The 13,200-nt window shown below is 38.4% G+C and overlaps 1 protein-coding gene across 1 annotated transcript in view; it reads right to left on the bottom strand.

Moving 5' to 3' along the window:
* Window positions 1-13,200, bottom strand: part of DOK6 (docking protein 6) — a 251,558-nt gene that overhangs the window by 45,826 nt on the left and 192,532 nt on the right. The gene's annotated exons all lie outside the window — the stretch shown is intronic.

Genomic DNA, 13,200 nt, shown 5'->3' with positions numbered 1-13,200 from the left:
TTCCAGTAAAGAGAATAAATCAAAAAGAATTATAGTAAAGAGAACAACTTTGACTATGGTTCATTATCTCAAAGCTAAATCCACAGTTCAAGTTATATCATTATTCCTGATCTGAGATGAGTAGTTCCTGCCTGATCTGACCAACATGGATGCATAAGAACTTTATATGCACACATTAAAGCTTTAAAAGAATCAAAAAAATCCGTTCTCATTATAAATTAAGGTAAGAACTGCTCTAGTGCAGAAGATCACATTGTGAGCATTCACAGTACTTTGTTTCCTCAGATTCTCTAATTAAAGAACAACTTCTGATATCACCTTTTGGGCAAGAAGTAGCCATATGCTAACTACAATAGGACCAGATGAACTACATTTCTTTGGGGACTCCATAGAGAGAAAATGCAATTTTGATTTTATTAAAAGATCATCCTTGGAAGAAAAAATAACCTAAGAATACATTGTCAATTTTGTTTTTAATTTGAGAATTTAAAATATAAACATAAACATACGTATTTAAAAACCTTATGATCTTGTGTATCATATAAAGGATGATAATTTAATAGCACATTAATTTGTCCAAGAAGTTATTATTACTAACTGTTAGATCACTAGTAGCTACAATTTTGCTTTTAATCTTTTTTACCAATATAAAAACCACATTATTGGTCAAATATAATTGACAATGATAGAAGTACACTCCTACAAACTGCTGTTTGTAAAAATATTTCCGTGTTCGAAGAAAAATTGGATAATCTACTGACAGAAACCTACTTTCTCTAGAGACCATCTTATCTGCTAGACTGTGGGTGTTTCGGGTAAAAAACTTGAAACCAAGGTGAAGAAAGCAGGCATATAAACGTCCATATAATCAATTATTCATATACTATTAAATAGCTTTTTGATATATAAATTATTACTGGTTAAACTAGAATTCAACATAGAGATAATACTGTTTCATAATCCCTTTTCCTCAACTATAAATGAACTTCTGGTAATCAACGATGTTAAAAAAGAAAAACAAAACAAACAAAGAATTTGTAAACCAGGGAAGATGAACCAGAACTGTTTACCTGTTAAACAATTAGTCACACAGGTTTGAGACTTCTTCTTTTCCAGACCAGTGGAAGACATCACTCAGGGTAAGTTCAGAGACTTTATTCTAGATACTCTTGTTTTGCCTTCTTACTATGCCTCAGAAGAAAAACCTGACTTGTCCTCTACCCTTTTCTGAATCAGCTAATTCAAACAGAGAACATTTTGGTACGGAAAATCAAGTAAATAACCTTTTAATTTTCTTATTTTCTTGAAACATGTAGACCATCAGTTTCCTGCACAGATTTATTTCTATCCTTAATTTAACATAATTAAAAAATATCTTTAAAAATTATTTCACCTTGCTTCTTATTTACCACTTGCAAAATTAAATCAACACCTTTGAGTATGGATCCCTTCTTATATAAGAGGCAAATGTTCAGCTGTTGCTTCCAACACTGGTACATTTTCCTCAGGAGCTGTCAAAACAGGCTCAGATGCGTTAGCATCAACCGTAGAGAAAGGGCCCATAATGGCAGAGGTAACACAGATACATAGAAGAAATAAACACTTTGATCTGGGAATGAATTTGAGGTAATTCTGCCCCTCTACTCTGCTCTAGTGAGACCCCATCCGGAGTACTGCATCCAGGTCTGGAGCCCTCAGCACAGGAAGGACATGGACCTGTTGGAGCGAGTCCAGAGGAGGGCCAAAAAAATGATCAGAGGGTTGGAGCACCTCTCCTCTGAGGACAGGCTGAGAGTTGGGGTTGTTCAGCCTGGAGAGGAGAAGGCTCCAGGGAGACCTTATTGTGGCTTTTCAAAACTTAAAGGGGGCTTATAAAAAAGATGGGGACAGACTTTTTAGTAGGGCCTGTTGCTATAGGACAAGGCATAATGGTTTTAAACTAAAAGAGGGTAGATTCAGACTAGATATAAGGAAGAAATTTTTTTATGATGACAGTGGTGAAATACTGGAACAGGTTGTGCAGAGAGGTGACAGATGCCCCATCCCTAGAAACATTTAAGGTCAGGTTGGACGGGGCTCTGAGCAACCTGATCTGGTTGAACAACTCCCTGCCCATGGCAGGGCGTTAGACTAGATGACCCCCTTCCAAGGGGAACTAAAGGTCCCTTCCAACTCAAACCATTCTATGACTTCACTGAAGGTTTTGTGCAATATTGCATCTATGAACTGACCTTAATCTTTGGTATCTAGGTATAGAAATACAGAGGAAAGTAAAAACACTATATCAAATTAAACACATACAATATATTAAAGTAGTATGAAATAAAATATCCATTTAGAATAATTTTGCTACAAATATTTCTCAAATCTGATGAGACTTCAGGAAATGAAAAACAGAATCTAGTCTTTTCTGCCCAATTTTAGAGGGAGAAAATGATGATGTAATTAGAACTTGTGTGAAAAAAAACCCCTATAAATGCATGAATCAAAAGATCAACTCAGGGATTTTTTTTGCGGGAATACAGACAAAATCCATCACTGAAGGGTTTTTGTTATCTGACATGAAATACCTAGTAGTTAGGGTTCCTCCAGAATCTTTCTTTAATAAGATAACTTTCACATGGTGAACATTACATTTCTTCCCTGTATCCAAATTCAATGTCCAAATACAAAATATCCAAAATATTAAGTCATATGAAGCCTTTGCATTGCCAGCAACAACTTTGTAATTCTTAAAGGACTATCTGATTAAAATAGAAATAAAAAAAAATTAATGTGTCACTGTAAAAAGTTCCCCTTATTTTTCATTATTGTTCTTTCGTGAGACAAGGCTTAAGGGCTAAATTTTCTTTTAATTCCCATAGGCTATCTCCATTGACTTAAATAGATTTGTTACTCTGATATCAATAATGAATACAATTCCAAGACTGGAGCCTGTTAAATGTATTAGGGTTCTGAGCTTTGATCTGTTTAGCATATTATTCTCTCATTTTCTTTTTGCATTAAAAAAGTCAAAACACTGAAGGTGACAGAAAATACATTTGGTTTGGGGAGAAGAACTGAACAATGTACAGTTCATTCCATTTTTAGCATGCAATAAAGACAGTTTGTTTTTTACAGATATGCTCCGGAAATAGGTTAGTTTATTACAGATAAAAAATCCCGGCTCATTTCACATTCTCATTAGAGTCTTTAAACAAACAGCAAGAGAACTGGGTCACAGAAGACTAAAGAGAGTTGTAGTCTAACTCTAAAGAAGGTTGCTTTGTATGTTACGCCTTAAAGAGGAAGAGGGGTCAAGAAATATATTTCACTTATCTGACAGTGGAATAGCACAGACTCATTTCACTGGTATCCACAGGGAACTAGAGTTTAAGAGTCGCATAATCTAGAAGGTAGCATCAGCTGGGGTACCAGCTCAGTTATCAGGTGAGTTAGAGAACAAGCAGGAGGGAAGAAGTATTTTTTTCTATTTAAATGAGTTTTCACTAACACCCAAGGAAAAGGTGTCATGTTTACCTTTTTTGTAAAAGCAGATACTGTTGTCACATGTTCAACTTGTGTACTATGGCACATAGACCTGTTCTATAAAAACTGTTCCCACCCAGTAGTGGGAAGCGTATTATTTCTTCTTAAGCAACATATTTTGCCCATGTTACTGTTGAATTTTATTTTGCTTTTCCAAACCCAGCATTTTTTCTAACCTGTCATTTTGAATTCTGTCTCTTCATTGACCCACTTCCATATTGTCTTATACTTGTAAGACCCAGCTCGGTGGAAAAAGACCTGGGAGTCCTGGTGGACAACAGGATGACCACGAGACAGCAAGGTGCCCTGGGCTGCAACAAGAAGAGTGTGGCCAGCAGGTCGAGGGTGGTCATCCTCCCCCTCTACTCTACCCTGGTGAGGCCACATCTGGAGTACTGTGTCCAGTTCTGGGCTCCCCTGTTCAAGAAGGACAGAGAACTGCTGGAGAGGGTGCAGCAGAGAGCTACCAAGATGATTAGGGGACTCGAACATCTCTCTTATGAAGAAAGGCTGAGGGATTTGGGTCTCTTCAGTCTGGAAAAAAGACGGCTGAGGGGGGATCTTATCAACACTTATAAATGCTTAAAGGGTGGGTGTCAGGAGGATGGGGCCAGGCTCTTTTCAGTGGTGCCCGGCAACAGGACAAGAGGTAATGGGCACAGACCTGAGCATAGGAAGTTCCACCTAAACATGAGGAGGAACTTCTTTCCTTTGAGGGTGGCAGAGCACTGGAACAGGCTGCCCAGAGAGGTGGTGGAGTCTCCAACTCTGGAGACATTCAAAACCCGCCTGGACGTGTTCCTGTGCAACCTGTTCTAGGTGACCCTGCTGTGGCAGGGGGGTTGGACTAGATGATCTCCAGAGGTCCCTTCCAACCCCTACCATTCTGTGATTCTGTGACCCAGAAGTATAATAATTAGATTGTGCCTTAATCCAGAACTTCTGTGAACGTAATAAAACTGGATGCAGGATATATTCCTATGGAAGTCCAATGAGAGTGTTCTTCCCTTTGGTGATGTGTTACTAATAATTACTCTCTTAGCTTGCTTATAAATTGTTATGTGTTATTTGGACTCTGTTCATTACTTGAAGGTGCCTACTATTAATATAAACACTTACAGGTATCAGCATACTACTTTGCTATGCAGTCCTTTCTGTTTATTTTTATATTTTTATCCAGCTTGCTATTCCTGGCAGAATACACAATACTGGCAAACCCCCCACCAATATAAGACCTCATAAGTCTTCTAAAAAGACTTATAGAAAAGCTAGCTGTGAAAGTCATATCAGTGATTTCAGCCTTTATAATATATTTCTAGCATTTAGTATTTCAGTAGCTATTCTAACCTTCTTATGACCTTTTAGAGAGTTTCTTAATCAATTATGGGGGAAAAAAAATCTCAAAATAATAACACCGCTTTGCAGTGCCAAGGTGGATGATGATTTGTCTTTGGCAGTGGATTAACATTATGTATGAATAATAAAGCAATGGTCAAAGAAAAGCATTCTGAAGGGAGATTCAATGGAACTGATATTTTTTTTCTAATCTCCTCGGCCACATTATAAAGAGAGAATTGGGACATTTTGCAACTTTTCTGGCAGAAGTGTGTTGGCTTTTTTTCTTTTTTTTTTTTCTTTCCTCTAAAAGAAGCTCATAATAGATCACTGTTGTCTGACAGAATGTATTAATATTGGAGAAAAGTAGATGGATTTTACAGTGCATTGGGATTATTTTTGTTGAATTTCAGTAAGGCGTGCGTCTTCACCCATATTCTGTCAAAAAGTTGTGGTTTTGTTTCATTCATGAAAGAAGTTTCCTTTCTATGGAAAGTACACTAATTACCGTGAGGGGAGAATGTCAGGTTCTTATATCTTTACAAGGTTTGAGCCATTGTATTATACATAGGCGATATACGAAGTACTTTATCAATTTTTCATTGCATAAAATCATTGACTAGTAACATGGGAGATGATGCTGACGTGAACAGAGCTGAGACTATTTCAAGTCTGACTATACAGTAGGTCTTAGTGGAAGCAAACACAACTAAATGGTAGGAGTCTTTAACATATAGGACAGATCGCTAGCAGGGTGAGCTAATTTCTTCAATAAATACATATATATATATATGTATATATGATAGAAATCCAGTATTGCAGACATTATTTGCAGAGACTGATTGTCCTTTCTGTTACTGTGGAATGGGAGCTTTAATTAAACAGAGGTACTGAACGACACGAAGGAAAAGATTTTGCAGATAGACATTTGCTGACCTGAAAATATACAGAATTTGAGGACAAGACTGTGTGGAACTATAAAATAATTTCTCTAAACAGCATCAGCCAGGGCAAAGTCTTCAGATTTTAAAAGTAAAAATCTCTGATTTTTGAAGGTGCTCAATATCCTGATACATTTGTTTAAAGACATGGCTATTTGCGGATGGGTAATGGGGAGGAACAGAGCAAAAAAGCCACCTAAAAACAAAAAGCGAAATCCAAAATAACACCACATCCCTACACATTTTATTCAAGAAAAAATGGAAATGAATCACAGTCCTAGAACAGTTCATCATGTTGACTCATGAATGCTTAAAGTGAAGGCGGGCGGCATAGAACGCACTGATATAGATCAGCTTAACTCCAGGGTATTAGCTTAACCTTCAAAGTTATGTTCTAGGGGTCATTCATCTCAAGCAGTTCATTACTGAAATATTCATTTACAGCTTTGTCTCATTTCAAAAACAAGCAGTGAATTATGTGCATCATTATGAGTGTTTGTTAGGAGGTGATTTAAAATACAAGTCAATGATGGGAGGGCTAGGAGGAGATTTGGTCTTCACTGAATTAAGGAGTAAATAGTAGCCAGTAGAGCACAGGAGATGTTATTTAGTTTGCCAAAAATGCATTGTGACAGCGAGAGGTGTCACACTCTTCTATGTCATACTCTTCTATGACAAAATGACTGACTTGGCAGATGAGGGGAAAGCAGTGGATATTGTCTGCTTTGACTTCAGGAAGGCTTTTGACACTGTTTCCCATAAGATCCTCATGGAGAAGCTGATGAAGTACAGGCTGGATGAGCAGCCTATTTCAATGAGGTGGAATGAAAACTGGCTGAATGGATGGGCTGAGAGGGTCAGTACCGGGTCAAGTCCTGTTCAACATCTTCATTAATGCTTAGAATGATGGAGCAGAGCGCACCCTCAACAGATATGTTACAAAACTGGGAGGAGTGTCTGATATGCCAGAGGGTTGTGCTGCCAACCACAGAGACCTCAACAGGCTGGAGAAATGGGCTGACAAGAACTTCATGCAGTTCAACAAGAGGAAGTACAAAGCCATGCACCTGGGGAGGAGCAACCCCAGGCACCAGTACATGCTGGTGGCCACCAAGCTGGAAAGCAGCTTTTCAGAAAAGGACCTGGGGATCCTGATGAACACCAAGTTGAATATGAGCCAGCCAGATGCCCTTGTGGCAAAGAAGGCCACCAGTATCCTGGGCTGCATTAGAAGGACTGTTGCCAGCAGGTCAAGAGAGGTGATCCTTCCCCTCTACTCAGCACTGGTGAGGCCACACCTGGAGTGCTGGTTACAGTTCTGGGCTCTCCAGTGCAAGACAGACAGGGACATGCTGGAAAGGGTCCAGCAAAGCCCCATTAAGATGACAAAGGGACTGTAGCATCTTTCCTATGAGGAAAGGCTGAAAGAGCTGGGACTGTTTAGGAAGAGGAATCTCCAGGAGGATCCTATGAATGTTTGTAAATACCTGAAGGGAGGGTGCCAAGAAGACAGAGCCAGGCTCTTTCCAGTGGTGCCCAGGGACAGGACCAGAGGCAATGGGCACAAACACAGGAGGTTCCCTCTGAACATGAGGAAACACGTTTTCACTGTGAGGGTGACTGAGCACTGGCACAGGCTGCCCACAGAGGTTGCAAAGTCTCCCGCCTTGGAGATATTTAAAAGCCATCTGGACATGGTCCTGGACAACCATCTCTGGGTGGCTCTGCTTGAGCCAGGGGGGTTGGACAAGATGACTTACAGAGGTTCCTTCCATCCTTAACCAGTCGGTGATTCTGTGATTAGCATCTCCAAAATTACAAAGAAGGTTTTAATGGAAAGGGAGAATGTCAGATCTATCTTCTGAACAATGTAGGGATAAGTAAGTTGGGGTGGGAAAGAACGAACTGAAATGCATCAGTTCGACAGGTCAAAGAAAAAGACTGTCCACAAAGGCTGGTATGCTTCACCAGGAGTGTTTTCTGGGGAATTCAACCTGCAACTTATGGTATTCCAGAAGGTTCTCTTTCATGAGGTCAGTCAAGCCAAAGTTAAAAATAGTGAGGCTTGCCATCAGTGCTGACTTAAAAAGTCTGGTCCTCCTTCCTTTGTTTGCTTTTTACTCTCCTTGCTTTGCTGTGTATCCCTCTCTCTGACATGCCTGACCTCAACCTGATATGCTTTGGAGAAGATTGCAACGTATGCGAGTTTTTTCATGGTATTTCTTGCTGAAAGATATGACATATCTTAAAGAGGTATTTGGGACACTTGAAGTCCTCAGCATTTTACTTGAGACTACTGGAAGGACAGCCTCTCTGAACTCATAGAAGTTGCTTTGGCCAGTTGTAGAGCTGGTAAGGTGAAAGTTATGGCATGAAAAAATGTCCCTTAGCGGAGAACACGCTTTAAAAACTCTCTCTAGCATGTGGCAAGAAATATGAAATAAGGATGAACTCAGAGTGTCCCCAGTTGGGACAACCTCACTTGAGGAAGTTCAGGGCTGAAAAATTGGAATTCTAAGGCTTACTTATGTATTTGGGCAAAAAAATGCTAGAATCTGTATTAAGATTGTCCATCGCTGCACATTCTTTCATTCTTTCTAATAAAGCAAATGCCTTGGACCTCACAAGCTTTCTTATGAATTTTTCCTTCTGTGGTCTAAAACAGATCAGTAGTTTCCAATTACACATATTTGTGGAAATCACATTTTTAGCTACTTCTTTACAGTATATAGAAATTGCTGGTACCAATGAACTTTAATAAAATGACAGGGACACAATTTTCTGAATATTTGCTGAAACAATAATCATCAATAACCTTTCATGAATATTCCTTATTAAGCTTATCAGTGCGTGACTCTAGTATTCAGTAACACACATAGTCTTGCTGACCTCTGCTTTCTGACATTTTCAGAAGTTAGTTTTATATGTCATACAAAGACAGTTCAGTTAAAAAGAAAAAAATAGAAAACCCAGAATACATAAAAATTGCTATCATGTAGTAAAGCCCTCTTGGATGACTCTTCAATGCCTTCCAAAAGAACACATTTCCTTCCTTTCAATTAGTTACTTTTAAACATGACAAATGCATCTTGAATCATACATACTGGGGCTAGTTAAACATGTGCAATGCACATGAAGGCTCATGAATGTAAATTATTAAGTTTTGGCTTTAAAATATACTATATTTTAAAGAAGGGGCTAAAAAATATCCCTGTGCATATATACAAATAAATATATTAATTTAATTGAAATTAATTTATTCATATTTCAGTTAATATTTACTTTAGTAGCTCCACTGCCTTTAGTGGGCTTTTACAGACTTAAAAACAACTAAGAAGCTGGTATATAAAAATAAAGGATTATTCTCTTCCACTGCGTGTGCCCATACACATGAGGATCACAACATGAACATGTACCTAGACAGATATACAGAGAATTCTTGACATTGCTCAGTTTTAAAAGTGCCATAAGCAATCATTCAAAAGCAATGCACACATTTCTAAATAAATATACATAATGTATCTTTGCAAATATTTTTTTGGATCCAGAAACAACTTAAAATGAGAGACGAGACTCTCCAAATAACAGTCCAAATTTCTGCTTATAAAATAAGCTAGTGGAATTTTTGCTCCCTTACTGATGTTACTTCACTAATGTAGCAAAAATAGCTGCGAATCAGGAACTCAATTTGGAAAGCGGGAAACAGAGAAGTGTTTGCAAATTGCTGTATCTTTCAACATATTTGCATCAGCCTAATAAATCCTACAACTGGCAATTTTTCTCCATTTAATTTCATTTTAAGACAATAGCTTGGGCGTTTTTTTTCCCCTGGCAAAAATTCCTTGCTGTAGTAGAGCTTGTAGTTGCCTGACCACATGCCCTATAAGCCTTTTGAGATCCATGGTTGCCGTTTAACAGAACAATCCTTTGCCTCAGTGCTGGTAAGTTCCAGCTTCATGAAACAAAGGAAATAGAATTATACCTGTTGCCATGGAAATCTGCAACTCCATCACTTTTTTTCTTCATGTAATACAAAATATATATAAAGGTGATCACTGAACAATATGTGGGAAACATTACAGAAATGCCATCATTTTACAAATGATTTCACAAAATCTCTCAGCCAGTAGTAGTTGCAACTTTTACCACTGTGTCCTACAAGAAAACAATTAAGAATAATGAAGAGACCACAAGTTGTTTCATTTTTTAAACAAGAACCTATGCTGATTTGTCAATGGCGGTTGAATCACAGGCACCGTAGAGATATGCATTCAACACCCAGCCATATGAATCCATATGAAACTTGCCTGGCAGCTACTTTTATGGAAATGGATTATGACAGACTGAATATGTGATGAGACTAGCAGCTTTTACCCTGAGACAGTCGTAAGTAACAGAGCGATGTATGCTTCCACCATACCATGGAAAATCTTCATTAAGCCCTTGCTGCTGAAACTGAAACATTTTTGAAAAACCTGTTCCTGCTGTTTAGATGGGTCAATGCTCCAAGTTTTTAACATCTTCATCATCAACATGGGCTTGGTACAGAACACACCCTTAGCAAATTTTGGGGTGACTTCAAACTGGGGGTGAGCTGCCAAACACCCAGATGTTTGGTGGGGAGTGGGGTGGCTTCCACTCATAGAGACCTCAGCAAAGGAGAGGAAAGGGCTGACAGGAATCTCATGAAGTTCAGCAATGACAGATGTTAATGCTGCAAGTGGGTCAGGGCAACTCAGTGCACGAGTACAGCCTGGGGACTGACCTGCTAGGTAAAAGCTCTGCCAAAATGACATAGCGGTCCTGGTGATAACATGAATGATCAGCATACATGTGCAGTGATGGAGGTTAACCACGTACCGGACCACATTAGCAAAAGCATGGCCAGCAGGTTGGGGGAAATCACATTTCCCCACTATTTGGCATTTGTGAAACCACATCTGGAAGTTCAGTTGTATTTGCAGAGTCTTCAGGTTTGGACCCTGACACAAAAGAAATGTCAAACTGGAGAGAGCCTAGCAGTGAACCTCTAAGGAGCAGAATATGATCAGTGATGCTGGATCATCAGTCTACTGTTTATTCAGCATGACAAAAAGAAGGCTAAGAGAAATCTAACTCCAGATTCTCTCTCTCTTCTTAAAAGTATGTTGTAAAGAAGACTCTTACCAGAGATGCACAGTGAAATGAAAAGAGGCAACAGTCACAGGCTGTGGCAAAGGAAATTTGAGACAGACTTAAGAAAAATTCTTCACAATGAGAGCAGCCAAGTGCTGGAATGGGAACCCATAATCTACGTCCTTGGGGGTATTCAAAACTTAACTGGATAAGACCCTGGGTAACTTAATCTAGTTCTGATGCTGCTAGTTTTCTAGTTTTCCTGGCTTTGAACAGAAGATTAGGTGAGCTGACCACCAGCAATCCCTTCCAATAGCAATTTTTCTGATCCTATAGTCAACGGGTTTGAAAAGCTGAGAGCTAATGAGATGTGCAGTACCAGTGCGTTAAAGTGACATTATTTTGATTACTGTAGTAGCTGCTTATCTTTATATAATAAAGCTACTGTAGTACATGAAATAATGTCAAATCAACAGTACAGGGTTGTACTGTCTGTACTACTGTCTTACATTTTCCTGAACCAGATTCCTGCACAACTGATAAATAAAAACTGTTAGCATGGCTGGCATCATATGGGATATCAGTAATGTAAGAACAATGACCCAAGGCTGAGAGAAAAAGGAACATAAACAACCCCTTCTGGACAGGCTTTGATTAATACTTTTCAAAAGACAGCTTGTACTAGGAAAAGTGCCTATATTTGAGATATGTCTTTTTTAGATACTAAGGATCTGTCGTCTTCAGTCGAAACATAAAAAGAGAGATTATTAGAAATAATTATCATGTTAAAAAATCTGTCCTCTTTAAGAAAAAGAACTGAAGCAGAGCAAAAAAGCAAAATGAAGACAAAGGGTGAACTTCACCTAATTTTTGTCCTACCAACAGGTACCTGATGAGCCAAAGCACAAAAAGCACAGAAGGGATTTACAGAGTAACTTTAGGACTATTATGGGAATTTTTGATCTCCTCTCAGATTATTACTTTTTATAATTCTCCTATTCTCTGAAAAGCACTGTGCCCCTCTGTAAATCATTGATAAATAAGTTTCTTATTAATCAGAGACAAAGCTTAACTATTCCCTCAGGTGATATAAAGAACTCCTGTTGCTGAAACAGAGGAAGGTCTTGCTTGACAGGGGACACAGAATGATACTATAGTTCAAAAGACTGATGAAAACCATGTGAAAAATAACTTCTTCGGAAGTTAATTCTTCTGTGAATAAGTAATTGAGTATGATTCAGGGTTTGTTTTCTTGTTTTGTTGCTGTGCTATTCCCAGCTTACAGCTGATTACTCTATGACCTTGGGCAATTCACACGCAGATGAATTTGGCCTTAATCTTTCTGTGCCTCATTTTGCTTGTTAGTATAATTATTATAATAATACCTGTCCCCTGAGAGCATCAGGTGGCTTCATCAGCTATTATATTTGCTAATAATAATAGGAGCTTTATAGGCTACTTTAGTTTACAATAAACAGTTTTCTCAAAATAGCAGATATGAGATTAATAATAACTTAAGCCCGCTGGGGAACTAGTTTGAGAATTATTTTTCTAGTAATACTTAAGTCAACATAACCTGCTCCTCTGTTAAGACAGTTTGATGACATAAACCTACCAGTACAGTTATACAAGCTAGTTGTTTTAAATATACACAATGACAAAGGAAACTTGCCTTCCATACTAAAATGCTTCTCAGAGTTTAGTTAAGGGGAGGGCTAGGAATAGCCAAATAGGGTTCAGCTAGGCATGCAACAACTATCGTATAATTACAGCAACGATTCCTAATTTATCACTCGCACCACCCACGGCTTTTAGCAAATAAGACTGCTAATCAAATCATCAATTTTGTTCAGGGAAAGTTCTTTGGCGTTTCACTTTCTGCATTTTCTGGAAACAAATACGATTTTCAACTTGACATTGCCTCTTCAACTACTTTAATAGCTTTGTAAACATGCGGTATTTTGCAAAATATAAGAAAAAAATTACAAATGCGCTTATGTCACCAACCTTCAAATCCACTGATATCCAAATGCAACATCGTAAAGTTGAAATAAATGATACCTGACTTCTAAGAAATACCTACCTAGCTCTTTAAAAAGCTCCTAGAAATGTCAATAGGTGGCTACATGGATTTCTAAAGTGCCTACGTGCTAAATTCTCAGGAGGGTTTACATCTTCAGATACCTAACTATGCAAACATCTTTGCCCTGTTGCATTTAAACAAACTAACCAGACCCTAGCTGCTATAATCGAAGTGTTCACAATACAGCATACTTTCATG

The sequence above is a fragment of the Rissa tridactyla genome, chromosome 2, assembly GCF_028500815.1.
Source record: "Rissa tridactyla isolate bRisTri1 chromosome 2, bRisTri1.patW.cur.20221130, whole genome shotgun sequence".
Lineage (NCBI taxonomy): Eukaryota > Metazoa > Chordata > Aves > Charadriiformes > Laridae > Rissa > Rissa tridactyla.
This window is presented reverse-complemented; position numbering and strand designations above follow the sequence as displayed.